This window comes from Oncorhynchus kisutch, linkage group LG7 (genome assembly GCF_002021735.2).
Source record: "Oncorhynchus kisutch isolate 150728-3 linkage group LG7, Okis_V2, whole genome shotgun sequence".
NCBI lineage: Eukaryota > Metazoa > Chordata > Actinopteri > Salmoniformes > Salmonidae > Oncorhynchus > Oncorhynchus kisutch.
In genome coordinates this window covers 47,283,757-47,288,680 of record NC_034180.2, presented here as the reverse complement: position 1 = coordinate 47,288,680, position 4,924 = coordinate 47,283,757, and the positions used below count along the sequence as shown (strand labels likewise).

The following is a 4,924-nucleotide window of genomic DNA, read 5'->3' as shown; positions in this document are numbered from 1 at the left end:
TAGGCAGTCTAACCTGTTGTGATGTATTAGGTTGGGCTGATTAGATATAATAAGAGTATTATATATTATTATTATATTATATCATACAAGTAGTGTAATTTGTAACTAGGTGTCAACTCCTCTGAAAAGCATCAATGTTACCACAGAGATTGCTGCTTATGTTACGGCTCATGGAAAAAACTGAAGAGAGATACAGGAAACACCCGTCATTTGATTTCCAACCACAAGACCTCAACCTTCTATTGAATACAGGTACATCCTGTCATATCAAGGTATGTAATTCAATCATAAGAGATCTTCAAGCCAATCATCCACCATAACTTAGCTATATAAATATTAATGCATCCCGACCGTCACCCCATTCCCCTATATCGAGCACTACTATGGCCACATGTAGTGCACTATAAAGGGAATAGGTTGCCATTTGGGATGCCATTTGTAATTATTCACCTACCTCCTCATGCCTTTTTCACACAATGTATATAGACTCTCCTTTTTTCTACTGTATTATTGACTTGTTAATTGTTTACTCCATGTGTAACTCTGTGTTGTCTGCTCACACTGCTATGCTTTATCATGGCCAGGTCGCAGTTGCAAATGACAACTTGTTCTCAACTAGCCTACCTGGTTAAATAAAGGTGTTCTCAACTAGCCTACCTGGTTAAATAAAGGTGTTCTCAACTAGCCTACCTGGTTAAATAAAGGTGTTCTCAACTAGCCTACCTGGTTAAATAAAGGTGTTCTCAACTAGCCTACCTGGTTAAATAAAGGTGTTCTCAACTAGCCTACCTGGTTAAATAAAGGTGTTCTCAACTAGCCTACCTGGTAAAATAAAGGTGAAATAAAAATAAAATCAAAATGCACAATCCCTAATGTTAAACGAACAAAGAAAGAAAAGCTACAGAACGTTCACAACATTTCATCATTTTATTACATAGGAACGTACATACAACCCAGACTTTGATTTTAAAAAAGAAAAAAGTTTATAAAACTCAGCAATTATTTGACATTGTCCGTAGAAATAAACAATCCCTACAAACATTTACAATCAACTCTATTACAGAGTTGTGATTATATCCAAGGACCCCCGCACAAGACCAAACTCATTTAACCCATCTCCTTCAGAGTTCACAGTGACCAAATTAGATCTTTACACAATTTGACCAAGTTCTGAAAACCTTCAAATTATAAAATAACAGAGGATATGAAGAGAGAATTAAGTGATAGAGTTTTAGGACTGGCTAGGAGAGGAGGGAAGGGAGGAAGGATTGTGTGTGTGTGTGTGTGTGTGTGGAGGGGGGGGCCTAGGAGAGGAGGGAAGGGAGGAAGGATTGGGAGGGGGGGTTGGGTTATAACAAAATATTGGAAGGTCAATCCAAAAGGTTTGGTTTGGAATGTAACACAAAAAGATAAATCAACAAAGCTTGATGTATCGATACATTTCGAGGGATACAAAACCACAACTGAGAGGAACAAGTAGAGAGAGAGAGACAGGGAGAGGGACAGAGACAGAGAGAGAGACAGGGAGAGGGACAGAGACAGAAACAGAGAGAGAAACAGAGTCAATTCAAATCTTTTTCTGCTTTGGTGTGTTGTTTATGTCACTTCTGGTGACAAGAGGACAGAAAACAAGAGGATGATCCATCCATCTGAGAACTAAAGAGTCCTCTTCTCTCCCACTCTAAATACCCGTCCCAGACCTTCTTTCTAGCCCTCTTACCCAGATCTGAGAACTAAAGAGTCCTCTTCTCTCCCACTCTAAATACCTATTCCAGACCTTCTTTCTGGCCCTCTTGTCCTCTTGCCCAGATCTGAGAACTAAAGAGTCCTCTTCTCTCCCACTCTAAATACCTGTCCCAGACCTTCTTTCTGGCCCTCTTGTCCTCTTGCCCAGAGGGAAGTGGAGCTGTGTTTCTCTGCACCTGCACACAGAGAGAAAGGGAAGAAAAAGTTAAGTCAGGACAGTGCTCTCTCTCACACTCCCTCCCTCCGCCTTAGAGGTGGAGCAGACTGGCGCCTAGTGTGGAGCTTTCACCAACCCCGGGCTGATAGCAATGAATCCACCACACATTCACCAACCCCAGGCTGATAGCAATGAATCCACCACACTGGCTTGGCTAATTGGCAACCATGGTGAGTGGAAGATAAGAGAGGAAAGGGGACTAGACTATTTCCCTGCATATCAATGTCCCCTTCATTGCTATTTATTGCTATGAATCATCTTAGAAAGTAAGGCTACATCATATATTTTTTTAGAGGTATGCAGTTTGTTGACACAGTTTCATTGAAGCAGTTGCAATTGCCAGCCACGTCACAGCAAGTCGGTAATTATATTGGATACATGTAATGCAATAGTAATAACACAAGCATAGATGACTATAGATTGGCTACATACCATTTATGGACGTTATAGGCCTATTCCTCCTCTTTAACGGCACAACCGTCCATCTTCTTGGGAGAAATTGCGTGCAAGGTCTGCATTCTTCGTGGGGGGAGGGGGGGATAAATATTATAGCCGCTAACAGCGAAATTATTAGCCTCACTGACAGCAAGACATAAACAAGGACACGTGCAGTAGATGTACTTATGGTTACATGTATTGCAACGACATAACAGTCGAGGCCTGCACTGATATTTGGTTATAATTTGATCGTGCATCATGTAACAGCAAATATAAATGCTTTCCAACATCACATTGTTCATATGTTTACACGGCAAAAATAAACCTACGTTTTCCTTTACATGCGCGTCAATTTGATACAACGGAAACTATGAGACAATGCAATAAATCCTACATAACGGGGGCGGGAGCGAGTAACCATCCTCACCTTTAGTGACAGGACCAAATCAGGCGTGGTTGTCGCTGAAGACTCGTCTTCCAACGCGATTTGTAGGTCGAATATGTAGTCGATAACGTGTTGCAGAATTTCCACTTGACTGACGGACTTGTTCTGTGGGATGCTCGGTACCAGCTCCTTCAGTTTGGAGTAGCAGTCATTCATATCGCACAGCGCGCCCACGGATTCCTCCATAGATGGCTTATTCCGGGTGATGGAGAGACTCTGATCCGAAATGCAGCGGACAGCTTCGTAGCAGCTTCTGACAGATCTCATAGGACTGATGGCTTTCATGTTTTTAAAGTAGCCTACAATTAGTTAATTCAATGTGAAATAAAGTGAGACGCTAAGGCAACAACCAGCTACAGTACTTCGGTGTGGGTGTGAGGATGGCTTTATACACCCTTGTTAGTCAGTCGCCGCCCATTCTCACAAATAAATACACCCTCGTGCTCTGATTAGCCAGCGTAGAGACTTCCTAGTTGTTCTGAGAAGCTCGGGGTTTATGATTGGCTGTTCAAACGTCACCTACCGGGGCGAGGTAGGGGTGGGGGCAGAAATTCAAGCAATGATGCTAGTCAATCCTATTTCAGATATTAGGATACAATCAAGAAAACATCATTTTGGTGAGCACTGAATACATAAACTATCCAACAAGAAACATTCAACTTGGTTAATAGACCTAAATATGGCTGTTTTGCTCACTGACATAGACTCTCTGGATCTTCTTCCTTTATCAAATTGAAGCCACACGTTACCGTTACGGGTTTCACGCCAATGTGTTCCTCTCATGACGTTGCAGACATTCTGGCGTCAGGAATAATTTTTCCACCTCTTTTGGCATCACATGATTTTAAGACTTGTCAAGCGGCAGGCAGACAGGCAGACAGGCAGACAGAGAAGATAAGATTGAAAATCCTATAATTATAAGCCTTATAAAAAGTGATGGTTTTCACATTTCTTCACCCAAAAGATGTAGGCTTGGAGGATAGGGATACAACAGTTATTTTCATTAGCAATAGATTCAAGAAGCCTAGATAAGTTATCCAAACAGTTGAATGCCTTACATGAGTTCTTGAAAGTGCAAACTCCCTTCTTTGTGAATAACAGTTTTGAATTTGTTATTATTAGCTAATCATATTATTATCATAAGAAATAAGAAACTCTGTTGTATATGCCTAGCTGGACTTTGTCTATACCACTATCAATTCATCTTCTTTTATATTTTTAATGTCAAATAAAATGAAGATTTAAAAAAACCGAAATCCAAACAAATATGAAATCTGCAGTTAACCATGACAGAGGAGAACAACATTCGGGCTATGTTATTGTGAATAAAATTTGGGATGAACCCTAACTCAAAATAAGTTGTATATTCTTCTCTTTCTTTTTAACCCCTGCATTTTTTAGTCAAACCGTGTCCCCTCTGTTCCTATTTGGTCTCATTTTCCTTTTTCTCACAATCGTGTTTTGTGGAGGAATGTACCCTCGCCCAGCTGTGTGTCCTATTCCAACCCAGCTGTGTTGATCTAACGCGCCCGTCCCAGACAGCCTGGCGCCAGTCTCCCGACGTCATCCATTCACCCGCTCCAACGCGCCGCTCTGGCAAAAGGCCCACCCTGACCAGAATTTCCTCACCGAGATATTTTACTGGGCCCGCCACTCAAAGTCCTGGGTCTGCCCACTTCTCTCTGTTGCTGCAGCCCACTGAGCTTTGTTCCGACCTCCAATGCATGAGAATAAGAAATGCTGACTCCTTAAAAATATCAAATTTGGTTCCTCTCCTCTGAAGGCGCAACCATATCTTTGTTAATGTCAATACTAGCATTAGATAACACTGGGGCCATTGGGTTGGTTTACACATAATCTGATTAAAGAAGGAGTAAATATTTGTCATCAATTGGGAAAACCAAGGATGTAGTAATCCTTCACGTAAAAGACACAAACATATAAAAACAAGATTTAGGAGTGAGTTTTAATCCTCGCTATTTTTATATTTTGAACAAATAGAAGTATAGCCTAATTGTTTTATGTTCGATAAAGATACATTCGTGCGTAAATATGCGCCAGTGGAATTGGCCCAATGG

General features: G+C 41.2%; 1 long non-coding RNA gene across 1 annotated transcript; it reads right to left on the bottom strand.

Annotated features, from left to right (window-relative positions):
* Positions 1-904: 904 nt before the first annotated feature.
* LOC116374710 (uncharacterized) lies at positions 905-3,241 on the bottom strand. Its single transcript, XR_004210671.1, has 3 exons — positions 2,829-3,241; positions 2,396-2,482; positions 905-1,922 (listed from the first exon to the last, which is right to left on the bottom strand). It is a non-coding gene; the product is annotated as an uncharacterized LOC116374710 (long non-coding RNA).
* Between the last annotated feature and the right edge of the window lie 1,683 nt (positions 3,242-4,924).